Source organism: Anser anser (genome assembly GCF_964211835.1).
Source record: "Anser anser genome assembly, chromosome: 5".
Taxonomy (NCBI): domain Eukaryota; kingdom Metazoa; phylum Chordata; class Aves; order Anseriformes; family Anatidae; genus Anser; species Anser anser.
The window spans coordinates 63,529,505-63,544,535 of NC_139725.1; the positions used below are offsets into that span (position 1 = coordinate 63,529,505).

At 49.1% G+C, this 15,031-nt stretch overlaps 1 long non-coding RNA gene across 1 annotated transcript; it reads left to right on the forward strand.

Moving 5' to 3' along the window:
- The first annotated feature begins 1,788 nt into the window (after positions 1-1,788).
- On the forward strand, positions 1,789-7,837 carry LOC310900409. Its single transcript, XR_014585109.1, has 2 exons — positions 1,789-2,109; positions 6,270-7,837. It is a non-coding gene; the product is annotated as an uncharacterized lncRNA (long non-coding RNA).
- The last annotated feature ends 7,194 nt before the right edge of the window (positions 7,838-15,031 follow it).

Below are 15,031 nucleotides of genomic sequence, written 5' to 3' on the forward strand. Positions count from 1 at the left end.
CCTCTGCCTCTAGCTTTGGGCAGTCTAATTACAGTCTCAATAACTTTCCCATTTACAACCATTTCCCTTGTGCTCCGGCACTGCCTGTGACATGTCAGTGCGCAGGTTCTACTCAGAGCTTATATTGTAGAGAAAACAATGCCAGGACTTTAATAGATATGGCCAGGGACTTGATTTTTTTTTTTTCTAAGATCAGAGAGCAAAATGAAGAATATATGTTTCGCTATGCCATTGTGGCCCAATGAAATACTATTTTTGCTGAGAAGTTTCTGCTCCTCTTTGCACAACAACATGGACAGAAATGACCAAATAAAACAGTATAAAAAAAAATCTGTATTTCATTTGTGTAAGAACTGGAAAAGGAGAGAAATGTGATGCAGGGTTTTTCTGTACATGGGCCTCAGTATTACAAAGGACAGACCTAGAGACCTGATCCCAAATAGCTGCAACTGTGTGACCTTCTTTTATCCCACCGGATAGTCCCCTTTATGTTAGACTCCTTGCACTAATTTTGGAACTGCAGTGACCCAGATGGCAAGGATGCTCTTTTGGCCAGTGTCCGGCCCAGTACCCATGGCGAGGAGCAGGTGGACCCCTGTCAGCCACATTTCATAAAGGTGCAGTGGTCTTGTGGCAGCACAGCCAAAATGATGTGCTGCTGGCAGAGCTGTTCTGCCTTAAATTGGCTAAGCCATTCTTGACTGTGATTTCAGCGGGTCGGATATGTCAGCCTGTTTCCTTTTTCTCATTCCCCTCTCCAGCGTCACCAGTGATATGACTTAAGACTTGGGAGGTAGCGCTGAGACTTGTTGGGTGGTGTATGTAAAATGAGACGCTGTTTAGTTTCAAGGCCGGCAATTCAACAGTTTAGCTGCACACACTGGGTAGAAAAGCGGAAAAGTGTTTCTTTTTATTGGTTTTGAGTGTGCCACCTTTAAATGTCATGGAGCAGCCCCTTGTCCCTACAGGAACAGGAGCCACGGACCCCTGCCACTGCTTGTCTGCTTCCTACTCTGCTGTGTCCTCACCTCTTTGCCTACTTTCTAAGGTTCTAAGGAAAACAATTACCCTTTTTCTTTCTTTCCCTTTTTTTTTTTTTTTTCCCCCCTCCAGTGGGATCACAAGGTTTCATCTCTAAAGGACAGCTTTCACTTTAGCTTTAACTTCAGTGGCAGGAATATAAGGAAGCCCTGAAGTTGCACAAATACCCAACTCCATCAGGAGGATGAGCCAACCCTTGGCAGCCTTATTGCGCCTGAGCTGGGTTCCCCATCACAACCCTCCGTCTCACCCAGGAGCAGCTGTGTCCTCCTGCAGGGGAGGCTGTGCTCTGCGTGCTGATGATAGGACCGAAAATGGCAGGAGGCTGAGGTCCCAATTGCTTTAGCAGGTGTTTGCATCTAGCTGAAGCAAACCTGTGCAATCCAGGATGGGGTCATGGCTGGAAGCTCTGTTTTGGTGGGGATTTTTTTGTATGAGATGGGTGACCTGGACCAGTTCACAAACTCTGTGCTGATGGGCTACCAGAGGGGTACCAGAAGGGTGTTTCACCCCCTTTCTCACTCACTTCAATTACAGTTCCCCTCTGTTAACCTTCCTATACTTTTCAAGTCCTTTTCTCATCACTGGCAATGCCGTGACTCTTGGTCGACTGCTCCTGCACCATGCAGTGCAATTGCCAGCCAGAAAGGGTCAGACCAGTGCTTTCTTAGTACTAAAATTCAGAAAGACGCATCTGCCTTATCTGATGGGCCCAGAGAGCTTCACCAACGGCTTTGTGCTCAGATGTGGTGTGGGCAGCAGATCCCACCACACCGTCGCCTGAAGGGTCAAACGCTGCTGGGTGCAGGGCGAGATCTAAGCGGACGGCAACCCGGAGAGACTATCAGATCTGCCTGTCTGCCTGTGAGTCCTAAAAAACACATTGGCTGCAGCGCGCATACCCCAGTGTGAAGTCAGCCAGGAACAAGCCAGAGAACCTGCCTCTGACCCTGAGGACATTGCTTGAAAAATATTTTCCAGAACTCGGTGCCTGGGGACCTGCAGCTAACAAACATTCTGGAAGTGTAATCACAGCCTTTGGCTCTGCTGCCGAACCACCTACGGGAGGTGAGTTTAAAGAGAGCGGCTTTAAAGCTGTCAACATAAGAAGGAGGGAAGCCAAATTGCTTTCGTGCTTGCATTCGTGTGCCAACTGGTTTGTCATGGGATTGGTATGTAGCAAAGATAGAGTTGTCTGCAGAAAAGCTGTATTATTCTTTTTTGGATGGGTCCACTGGAGATCAGTCAGGGCCCACAGTAATTTCCTGAGGCGACAAATCCAGCCCTGAGATAGGCCACGGGCTCCTCAGCGGTTGCATGGAGCTTTGCGTTGGGTCAGAAAGTCAGCCTTTGAGGAGAAGGGCTGGAGAAGCCTTCCAGGAGCGAGAGCTGATAAGACAGCAGCTCCCCAGCTGTGCTGTGGCCACACAGCGCTGTGTATGTCATCGGAGGAAAAAGAATTAATAACCCAGGGCCAGACTCTGACCTCTGCTATTTCGGCACATTTCCCTGGCAGCTCCAGCGGCCTCCCTGTTGGGCTGTGTGGTGGCTTGTGTAACTTGTCTCAGCCCTCCCACCGCCCAGGTCCCCCAGGCTCTAGCTGGGGCTGGGGACATTGGGTCCTTCTCCCAGCCTGTGGAGAGGAGGGCACGGTGCTGGGGAGCAAGCTGGGTGCCCAGAGCTGTGCTGCCCTGCAGAGCATGGGGCATCTTCCTCCTGGCCTCAGAGATACACCTGGATGTGGAGTAAGAATCTTTGGATTGTCTTAGGATTCAGTGCTCTGTCTCAGTCCGAGGGGGACAGCTTGGGTTTGGTGACAATGTGACATAACGGGGCAGACTTCATGAGCAGTGACACTTATGCTTGACAGAAGAAAAGTCCTTCATCCTGGGCAAAGCACGCTGTTCGTTCCCCCATGAATATAGATGAAAACAAGGTCAATCCCATTAACAGGAGTTTTTCTAGATGAAGAATGTCCCAGGTGTCACTGCTGCCAGGTGAGAGGTGCTGCTCAGCGTGGAGCATCCTGAATACTGTCCCTAACATTGTGAGCTCTGCCTGGGGGCAGTTGGGGTGTGCAGGGCTGGGGTGACAAGTGATGGGGACAAGGTGGCTCCGTGAGATGGCAAAGGGCAGCACACCTGTCCTTTCCATTTCCAAACCATCCTGGGAGGACGTTAGTCAGGCAAATGAACCATTCCCCCTGCAGACAAATCCCCAGGGCCCTTCCAGGTTTTTAACCCAAGGTTTTGACACACTGCTGCCCAAGGCGGCACATACAGCCTCTCTCCCAGACCCTTGCTAAGTTCATTTCCCAAATAACACACGCTAACCTGAACCTTAAAAGAGTGGGAAGGGGGCGAGTGGACTGTAGAGAGGCAAAGGTCTAAATCTACGCAGAACCGTCCCCAGGACGCATGGTTGGCACCTGCCACCTCTCTGTGCCTGGGGCTGCGAGGACGAGCCGGCGGCCCCCGCAGCCTCCTCCCCAGATGCTGCAGCTCCCCGGGCGCTGCTCAGCCCACACCCTGCGTCCCCGTCCTTCGGCGAGCCGTTCCCACCCTCCAGCTGGCCGGGGAGAGCCGCCAGCTGCCTCCGTGAGTCAGGAGCGCCGGCTCAGCCCGTCCTCACCTTTCCGAAAACATTGGCAGCCACTCGCAGGTCCCCGGGGCACGGCTGCGGGAACATTTTCGCAAATAAGGTCTGCAGTGAGTAAAAGGTGCGGTGGAGAAAGGCAGGGGGAAAGCTCGGTTCCTCCCTGGTGCAGCCCAGGTGCCGGGCTTCAGGCGGAGAAGTTAAGCCCATGGGCATCAGGGTGATGGATTTATTAAAGTCACTTTTCTTACACCACTCTTGCCTCTTTGATTAAATCTCGAAAAACTGAGCCCAGATAGCTCAGCCCAGCTCCCCGATTTATTGGGGTGGATGGATGAATGGTGCTTTCCTTGTTTAGTGGAGGTGATCTGTAGGTAAATTGCTGTGCTCTCAATGGGCTGGAGATGCTCAGATGGAAAACACGTGCAGTGCTGAAGGGCTGGGAAAAGATTAAGTTCACTTATTTTCTCTCTAGCTGCCCTTGCTCTATCATAAGCATACATGAAGGAAGGAGTACTCTACTTCCAACATCATCTGGGCATTTCCAGGCTGTTACAGGGCTTTAGAGCATGAGTAATGCCCTCCTGCTTTTTCTCTGGGGACAAGCTACAGCCAGTGGTACGGAGCTCCTGGTGCTTGCTGGTGCGCTGGAGGGAGCTGTGAAGCCAGGGTGCGGGGAGGCAAGGGATAAAGCCCTGCCCGCCCGGGCTGGCTGGCACAGGTGGCCCCTTCCCATGCTCAGTTCCTGAGATATTATATCATATGATGTGTTTATCCATCTGTTTGCAATCTTGGGGAGGTCAGTGTGGTTTTAATTAATGAGCAATTGTTTTTGTGGTTGTTGTGCAGCGCCCTGAGAGATTCAGCAGGGGTGGGGGCACTTATAAATAAAACAATTATTATTACCAAACTTCATTAACATGCAATGCTGCCGTTCCCTCCATGTGTCTGCTCCCTGGTTTCTGTCACTATCAGGTTGGTCTGAAGGGGAGGAGTCGGCAGAGCCCGACAGCCCTGGGCAGCGGCAGTGTGGACTCTCTGGTGTCTCCTAAGGGCTGAGCCTTTCCCTTACCAAGGCCAGAAATAAGTCTCTGTCCTCCAGCCATTTCCACAAAACTTACAGACAGTGCGTTCTCTTTGAGGGTGTTGCCCATCTGCCAAATTGGACTGAAATCATCAAGAGGTTAAAATTTACCTGCAGTAGATAGATATCAAGTATATACACCTGCACACAACTTCCTAAGTCCCATTTGCTTTGGGAATGAGGTCTGGAAAAGTGCCTAAAACCAGATTTAGGCAGAGTGTTGTACCCGAGTTCCAAAAATCCCTCCAAGAGGGGCTCTTGGTTACTCCCAAGGCACGTGTGGTGCTGGATACATGTCTGCCATCAGGTGTTGCAGCTGGTCCGCTCCACAGGACCTGCTTCAACCTAATAAGAGTCATTCCCAGGTCTGCTTTTTTACTGCTTGCCTTCTTGCAGTCCTTCAGGCTAAAACGGTCCCTGGAGCCTTGTGTTCTCCCTTCTCTGGAAGCTTCTATAATTGCTGCTGCCGCAGGATTTTCCTTTTCCCCAGTGATCAGAGCAACACAAACCAGCGCGCTCAGCCGGGTGCCTGATGTGGCCATGGAGCCTGTGCCTGCCCCCACTGCTTTGCACCATATTTTGGATTTAAACCATCAGGGTGGTGTTGCACCAGGGGGAAGTCCAGCCTGGTTCTGGGCAGACGTCAGGGCTCTCCTTATCCCTCTCCAGCGAAAGGGGCAGCGGCATTGCGGTGTAACCATACAAACTAAACTAAACCAGACGCGCAGTTTCGCCCTCATGTGACTCCCTGGCAGCCTGTTCTTGCTGAGCCCACAGTGTCCCCTTGGTGGTGAGGACACTTTGCTTGTCACCTTATAAACACGCGGAGCTCGTGTCCCTGCTCTGAACCAGGGAGTGAGTTTAATTCCCCAATGCCAGGCCACAAAAGTCTTTTTTAGATGCAACTTCTGGGCCTCTGAGCGCTTGGCAGTGTGACGGGACGTGGCAGTGTGGTGATGGGGTGATGTGGGAGTGTGGGACCTGGAGAGGGGCCCTGAAGTGGCTTTGGTCTCCTTGTCACTGCATGGCCATGTCCCCCTCTGTCCCAGGGACACGGGAGATGCAGCCGACTGGCAGCTTTCCAGCATCCAGGTGGGTGACAGCCCCCAGAGACTGCACCTTTGGGGACAAACGTGGCCCAACACTCTTCCCAGGCGCTGGAGGAAGCTGGAGCTGAACCCAGCTGGTTTCTCTGCTGATTTTCACATGGGGCAGGCATGGGGCAGGATTGTCCCCTCAGATGGCTCTGCTTGGCCCTCCGTGTGTGTGTCTCCTTGCTGGGGAGAGGGGCAGATGCCATCATGTCCTGGTTTTAACAGTGAAAAGGCTGCAGGTTTCCTGCATCAGGACAGGTCCCCATCAGGGTGTAAGTAAGTCTCGGAAGCCATATCAGCCCAGAAAGTCCTACAGCGTCAGATGGAGCTGCAAGAGCTCTGCAGAAACCTGAGATGTCCAAATGCTAGGACAGCAACCTTCAGGATATCTTTCATGTGTAGCAGTGGAGACTTGCAGAGAAAAACAACTTCACTCCTTATCTTCCCCATTCCAGGGCCCTGCGTGGTGGGAGATGCATCATTTTCCAGCCCCTGTTTCACCCAATGAGGTCCGGGCAGGGAGCCCCAAGCCAAGCAGCACAATGGGATGCGGTGACAGCGGCTCTCCCGCAGGACGAATCGAGTTCAGCCCCCGACCAGAAGAACAAGCACGGGCTTTGCTGCAGCATTAACAGCCCAATGGGATCAGCAGTGACCAGTGGAGGCAGTTAGAGGCAGAAGGGGAACATGGCTGGAGGGCCGGGCTGCCAAACCTCTCCTCCGAAGCACGTGCTGATCCGGGGAGAGCGCTATAGATTATTTCTGCGTGTGCGCTCGCCTTGCCAAATATAACTAAGTAGCGGGAGGTTGCTCTGTTTCTAATTGGGTGATGAAAGCCCGTCGAGGAGGCCAAGACCAAATGGTCAGAAGCAGGGGAGGCAGGAACCGAAATGGCACTGATGCAGCAAGGGCTGAGCCGTGAGTGCTGCCCTCAATGCTGCTCCCGGTCCCCCCTCGGGGCATAGGGCCCGGGCTGTGTGTGGGGAGCACAGGGGTGTCCCCTAGGAAGAGGAGGACAACACCGCATTAAAAGGGGGTGGAGAGTTCATTCTGATCATTGAAAGTGTATTGGCTGTACATTGTATTTATGTTCTGTTTTCTGGAAAAAAAAATAGAAAAAAAGGGAGCTTTTTTGAAATGAGCTGTTTGAAACGACAGTTTTCGTCAAATAAAAATTCCCTGTCTCAGGGAAATCTTCAGTATAGGCAGCCTTCAATTCCAGCAGGAAACTGCTCGGTTTTGGCATAGTTCATTGCTGAGTGCCCCCCAGCTTGTCCTTTTGGGGGCAGAAGGCAGCACGGACCCTGCAGACAGCAGAAGAGCAGGAGAAACCTCAGGCTGGCAGAGGAGGAGGGGTAGAGACCTCCTCCTGGAGACCTGGAGCATGTGGTGAGCACAGGGCTGAGCGGAGAAGCTCCCCGCAGACTCAGTGGTTCTGAAGCCATTCCCATGGCACCTCCCCACAGCCCCCTGCTTTGCAGTGACACCACAGGGTCATCTCATTTCTGTGGGGTGAGAATGAGGGAGTCCTGAAGGCAAGAGGATCCTCCCCACCTAACACCACCTGGCTCCTCAAGGGGACCTTATAATGCCCTTAGCATCATAATGCCCCTGTGGTGGGGGTCCCAGGTGCTGTGCAATAGCCCTGTGCTTCAGAAAAGCCCCTGCTGTCATCTGGAGGCCTGGCAAATGCACGTTTGGCCCATGTGTTGTGCTTGCATAGGAGGGGAGAAGGATCCATGTACACGAGAGATACAGGGGAGTGAAGTGATGGAATAATTCACTTAGTATTGGGACATTTATGAGTCACCTTCCCCTCCCCTCCGAGATAGATGTCATAACGGAGACTAACCCCGCAGTAATCTCCATATAACATATGTGATATGTTTACTTATTTCTTTCCTCTGTCTTCCCTGCTCTGCAATGTAAATAGTCATTTGTTCCTCTTCCAGATGCTGGTGCATGGTCTCACCAGTAGGAAATATATTATCATCCAATAAAACCAAATTCTTGGTGGCAATGATGATGATTTATTGATTTTGGCTCCATTGCATTCACAGATGGAAATAGAAGCTGGCAGTTAGCTCATGTCTTACAACCCAGCCTAGACCATTCACTTTAGCTTGCTGAATGCTGCACTTTGGAGACGGTATCAGCTCCTCAAGAGAAAGTTTCCAGGGTTGTGGCTGGATTCGTTTAAGACTGCAATCAACGTTGATGAAATGCGAATGCATCATGGGGACCCCTACTTCCTAGTGGTGAGCTACCTCTGGGATAGAGACGTCCAAGGCACATCTCCAGCCCTGCAGTGATGTGTCCGCCCTAGTAAACACATGCACCAGGAAGCTTGCAAGCCAACCCAAACAAACACTGCAGAGCTGCCTGAGAAGTCCTGACCCACGGAAACTTCCTGGGTCCACGGGCCTCTGCAGCTGGAGAGGATGTCCTCGCTCACAGCTGCCATGGCTGCTCCCTTCCCAGAGGCAGCCCTTCCCTTTCCCTGCCCACCCTGACCCCATAGGAAGCAATGGGGCTCTGGGAAGTGGCCTGGAAGAGGCGGCGTGCCTCCTAACGCTGGGCTCCCCTGCCTGCTGGCCGGCGTTCAGCAGGCAGGGCCTGCGCTCCAGCCGAGCCCACGCACTCGCGCTGTGGGAAGAGCTGAGACCGCTGCGGTTGGTTCATGTTTCAGAAGCCACTTGTGTGTGGAAGCCTCTTGGCTGGGCACTACTGGCTTTGCAGGAAGAAGTTATTTTTTATTTTTATTTTATTTCCCCTCGCTGATTCTCTAACCAGGCCAAGAGGAGCGCTGGGGGCCACCAGCAAACCGGTCAGCACGCTCAGGGTTGGTCAGGTACCGATGGCTTTTGCTCAGGGTGAAGGTTAATGGAGCTAGTGACTGATTCACCTTGACAGATGCTTTGGGGGCCGGGTTTGAGTCACTTGAAAAGCCTCTGGCTTATAAAAGAAGACCCACATGTGTTCTCCAAACCCCAGGCCCTCAGGTCCTACAGAGATATCCCACAGGGGCTGGATAGAGCCAGGGCAGGGCAGGTAGGGCCTGCTCTGCCATCGTCAGCCTGGTAAACCTCCAGGCATCCACCTTTCCCTGCCGGTAACCCACTTGGGGTTGTGTCACCCCAACAGGGACATAAGCTGGTGGAGAGGTCATCTCCCAGAGCAGTAGCTTGTTTTCCCCTTCAGGAAGCTGCTGGCGCGGCCTGGGGTTAGACTGGATTACAACTGCCTTTAAAACTTCTGCTTCATCCTCCGATTGCTCCTGGTCACAATCTTTCATCTGTTTTGGGAAAGTTTGGTTAGCTTTCATGTGGTTTCCAAAAAAGAAAATCATCCACCAGAATTTCCTGTTATGCCATCATTCTCCAGCCCGGCCAAAAGGAGCAGTTTACTGTTGTTTACATAGCTGCAAAAATGTACTCGGACCTTCCCAGCCCAAGGTGCCTGCTTATTCTTAAAGCCTGGCCTCCTGAGGCTCCGAGTGCCATTTGCAGCTGTGTTTTACTCTGCAGGCTCTTGTTTCTGGGGAGGGAATTTCTCCGAGGCAGGAAACCATGTCTTCGCATGCCTCCGCGCCGTTCCTGGTGCCAAGGGGCCCTGATTCGGATGGGGGCCATGGGATGCTCCGGCGATCGCAGATGTGTGCTGGAGCCGGGAGAGCGCAGCCGGGAAGCTGCTCTGAAAGCTCCCACCGCTGGCACAAATGCTGTTAAACTCGTGACATCTTCCTGGCTGGGCATGCAGGGAGGGGAGCAGCTCGCGGCTCATCTGGAGCGGGTGAAAGCAGGGATCACGGGGCAGGAGGAGGGAGGGCATGGCACGTGGAGCTTCCCAAGAAAGCTTGCTGCTATCCTGGGAATGCTGCTGAGCCCTCCTCAGGCTTTTGGCTCAGTCTAAAAGGCCTCCAAGGGTACTGTGAGAATGAGCAAGCAGCCTCCATCATGTGGTGTTTGCTGAAAGATAATGGAGAACGTCGTCTTCTCTTTTTTTGGTGCTGATTGACTTCTTTACCTGGCAATGGGCAGCAGTGTTGCTATATGGAAAAGTGGGTACTTGCAAAGGAAAATGACCTTTTCCTTTGAAGTAGACCCATGGGATTTAGAGAGCACAGAGGAAACTGCAGCACCCATCTGGTCACTGCGCCTCTGCCATGGGAACCCTCCAGAGTCCTTCAGGGAGTCCTGGTGGCAAACACCCTCTCAGCAAGCACTGGTGTAGGTGTGAACATTAAATGAACCATCTCTCCTCTCCTGCTGCCTGAGGAGGCAGTTCTTGCACAGCAAACCTGATTCTTGATCTTCGTCTCAAAGGGCACTGTGGGGTCATAAGTCTGGGGGAACCTCAACCATAGCTAGTCAGGGCAAAGGGAAGGAGAGGAACTGTTTTGATTTGTACCTTATAAGTGCTGGAGACATCATTTAATACCTGACTGCCCAATAACCCCAATAATGACATGCAATGGCGCATTTGCTCACTGGGACCTAAGGGATGCCCTGCAACTGCACTGTGCTGCTTTTTGTTGACAGAGCAACATGTGCTCAACGGAAAGCAATGAAAGCCTGGGTCTGGAGGTGGTATCTGCAGTGATTTCAAGCTCTCTGGTTTTTTAACAGCTCCAGAAGTCCTGCCGTGAAGATTTTTAATGTTGTTCCTTTCATTTCTAGCGTTATCATTTCTCAACAGAATCACATCACTGAGCTTCCCCCAAGGTGCTGATCACAGCCAATAAAGTGCCACTGAGTTTTAGGAAGGGGAAATCTGAGTTACATTGGTCATACCACATTTAAAGTTCCAAAAACATTGATAAAAATTATCAGGTAGCTTTGCAAATAGCACTCACTGCAGTGCTTGATTGGGTTCTCCACAGCTGTTTTTTGCTTGTTAAGATTTTATCTATAATGCACAGTATAGAGGACTGTACTCTGCTTATGATTAGAAATAATTGGGTTTCATTTCTCTAACGAGAATGATGTTTTAATGAAAGTGGAGTTCTTTGCAATACACAAATAAACTGTTTGAAATGGCTCACTCTTGAACGAGGAAAGCAAACTTTTAAACATACATTTTGTTTTTATGACAAAAAAAAATCAAAGTTTTACTGGCTTCCTCTCTTTTTCCTTTTCCACTATCAAAAACTACAAACAAATAGAACCTGTGACCTTTCTCTTAATATACTCATCCTTTTTGGCAGAGTGGTTTAAAAAAAACATTTCATAAGCATACCCTTAACAAAGAGCCTGCACTTGTATGTTTACATAGCTATTGATTTACAGTATTCTTAAAATTATAGAGCCAAATCTTGGAGTCTTCAATTTGTTTTCCCATTGATGGAAATTAGAATAAGTAAAGAGTGAAAAAATAAGTCAGTTTTGATGTAAGTAAGCCTGTGAAAAGGAGTGATAAAGATTTCAAAATTTGGTCCTAAGGGAAATCTCTATGCAAGGTAAAATTGCCAAGTGACCAACATAGAAAACTTTTTCTTTCCTAGAATATTTTATCAATTTAAAAAAAAATCTAACCATTTTCCTGTATGTTAATCAGAGAGTGGATTTTTGAAAATGTTTCAATTGCACAGCAATGCAAGAAAAGTGGAGACTGCATTGCAGTCTTCTTGGAGTTGCCTCCTTAATGGAAACCAGCATCACATAATGCTTTCCAATAAAAAGAATGTTCTACACAACTGGAACTCCAGTCCTACAACAATCAGTCAGAATATAATTATCCACCCTGGAATTGGATCAGTAGAGCTAGTTTAAAACAACAACAACAAAAACACATACCAAAACAAAAAAAGCCAACTACAACAAAAAAACCAAACCAAACCAAACCAAAACCGAATACATTTAATCTATTTTTATTAATCTGTTTTTTTTTTGCTTTTTTGTTTCCCTAAATGAAAAGCTATTTTCAAAATTTGTTTAAATTGAAATGTACTCGCTTGAATATCAAATACTGAAAAAGACCTCTTTTGATGAAAACTGTATGATTTTCTGCTCTCCTCTCTCGATTTAACTTTGGCAAAATAAAAATATACCTATAAAAATCATTTATTGACTTTCTCCATGGAAAGTGCTTTCTGTGTTCTGACTCCCTGTGCTGGTGTTAACAATGAAGTTATACAATGGGCAACTTCTCTGCCCAACATGGTGTGCCACAGGAAGTCCATCAGTTTCGGAAGAACTCCTGCAGATTTTGGCTTTGGTAGATGAACAGTCCCTCATCTTGTGGACAAGGGTGTAGGACCTTCAGCTGCAATGTGGTTGAGGAGGCCTTGGGTTTCCATCTCATCTACGAGGCAGCATCTCAAGCAGCAGCCTACGGACACTTGAACCAGGTCTGTCCAGTCCAGGATCTGTTTCCAACAGGAAAAAGACACAACAGGGTAAATGCATATGGTGCCTTCCCCACTGCCCTCAGCTTGGAGGATTTCCCTAGCCAAATGTGACCCAGCTATTTAATGATCTGGTTGGATTGCTCGAATCTCACCAGGACTCCAGGTAAATGTTTCACACCCACGATAACCCTTGGCAAAGATTTGCACTGGTGCATTTCCCACCATGGGGGATATAGCTCCCTCTGTTTATTTTGAGCTTGGCTCCTGGTGTCTTTGAATGGTGCTTCTCCTCTCTCACATCCTGCACAAGCATGGTTCAGTACTGCTTGGGGAGGATGGTTTCCCACATATGAATCATCCACAACACTCCCCAGAGCCTTTCTTGATGTCCCCCGTTCATGTTAAGTAACCAATAAATTTCAACAATGTTCAGCTTGTGAGGGCTGATAAGATCGCAGTGAGAAAGGGGACACTGCCAAAAACATCGAGCTTTTTAAAGGATGTGCCATATAATGCTTTTAACATTTGTAGTCCTTAAGGCCAAAGGGATCATTAGATCATCTACTGTGACCTGTATAATGCAAGCTGGAGAATTTTGCCTGCTTACCCCCGTGCTGAACTCAGTAATAACTGGTGTTCAAGTGAATGGGTAACACTGGAGGTATTAAAAGAACCAGCACATGAAACTGCACCTCCAGTAGCAAGGAAGAATAATGAATCTGTCAACTGGAGGCCACTGTCCTGGGACTGGAGAAGAGAAAAAGTAGTGCCTAAATTCACACAAGTGAGGTAAGGAGGGCAGGATGCTCATAGCTGCTACATGCCCATTAGCTGACCTCATTTTTATGGAGGGTCTGAGAGAAGAGCTTGAGGCAAGGGTGAGCAGCAGTGTGGGAGATGGGGAAAGTCCCATGTGGTTATGCTAAAGATGGATTGTGTTGCTCTAATGTAGTATATAATCAGATATTTAATAACTGTCTTCTTATACAAGGGGAACTAATGGTCCAAACCTGACCCTAAGCAGTTTAATATTGAGTTTGAATAAAAAAGGAGCAGGGATGCGGCTGCAGGGGTTACACTTGCAACGGCTTGTACCATCACTGGAGTAACAGGTTAAAGTAAAAATTCTTGTATTTCTGGGAGACTGGTTGTGGGACATGACTCCCAAGAAATATATGGTACTAGTGAAAAATGCGGGTAACACAGTGTTGGGTAATATTGCCAATTCTGAGCACTGCCAAAGAGAAAGCCAAAGTAATTTTGTAGGGTGATACTTTGCCACATAAATGCAAGGCGAAGTGTGAGCTAGAACCATTCTTTTGGAAATGTAGAAGAAGATGGGAGATGTGGAGGCACTGTTTCATTGGGGACTGAATATGGACAACCACCATGAAGCCATGAACATATTTGGGATGGGAATCAGAAGGAATTTGACCCTTAGGGTTGTGGGACTGGACCCCTCACCAGCCTCAGGGTATGAAGAGCCCGGAGCTCCTTGTGTCACACCAGTAGGCACAACCCTGGAAGTAGAAATGAAAGCTTGTGGGATGATGTGTTGGGTGTTGGACTTGCCGGAATTTCCAAGCGGATTTAGAAGGACAGCTGATCCCTATGTTTGTCATGCAGCATTTACAGGACATTAAATTAATTACAGCCTTTGGAACTTCCTGGCTCTTGCGGGGGATGGGCAGTATTTCCTCACCACAGCTCCTCTCCCTCTCCTTGTGCAATCCTGCCCCTGTGTTTGTTTTTTTGCCTTTCTCTAAAGCTTTGGTGACTGGTCTAAGCCAGAGCTGACCACTCTAACACCAAGATGCCTCTCAGGGGAGCCTTGCTCACTGCCTCTGTGGTAAAAGAATTGGTAGATCTGTGCTCAAGCAGAAATTGCCTTTCAACTCAAATAGGCATTACAGTTGGGATTCCCTCTTTTGCTATAGGTTGGGGCACTGTGTACTTCCAAGTGCCGTCTTCATATGACATATGTTTTTCCACTGCATGGGCCAAGTCTTTGGAACCATGTTTGATCTCTCCCGATCTCTTCCCGTGCAATGCCCTCTTTTGGTCTCCCAGAAGCAGGGTTTCGTTGTCATCTTCTCCATTTTGGCTCCTTATCAAGGGCAAAGATTCTTTCCTGGGGCAATACAGTAAAGGAATTAAATTGTTTCTTATATTTCTGTCCTCCTAAGATTACACCCTCCTCTACCAGGGCCAAGGACTCCAGCTGATACCCTGGTGTGCTGTATGCAGTGAGAGATGGACCCTGCAGGAGCTCACAGCTGTGGAGGTAACTAAGAATTATGGAGGAGAGACCTGCCAAAGGCTTCATGGTGTGTCAGAGGAGACTGAGGAACAAGGTGAGGTTATCGTGTGGGCCACTTATGTGATTGATGACGAAGGCTGTATCTCCTACGGCTTGCTGTGGGGGCTGAATTCTGCTATTAATGCACATGTGCACACTTGGTTTCTCAACCCTGGCACGCCCTGCATTGGTATTTGGCTTCTACTGTGTAAATCATTGATTGCCAGTAAGCAGGGGAGTTCTGATATACAGGAGCATGGATGGTGGAAGGACAAGCGAACGTGGGTACAAGGCATAGTTGTGTAGAATTATAGACTCATTCAGATGGGAAAAGACCTCTAAGATCACCTGGTCCAACCTTTAACCTAGCACTGCCAAGTCTGCCACTAAACCATGTCCCTAAGCTCTAAATCTACATGCTTTTTGAATACCTCCAGGGATGGTGACTCAGCTATTTCCCGGGCAGCCGGTTCCAAGACTTCACAACCCCTTCAGTGAAGAAATTTTTCCTAACATCCAACCTAAACCTCCCCTGGCACAACTTAAAACTATCTCCTCTTTTCTTATCA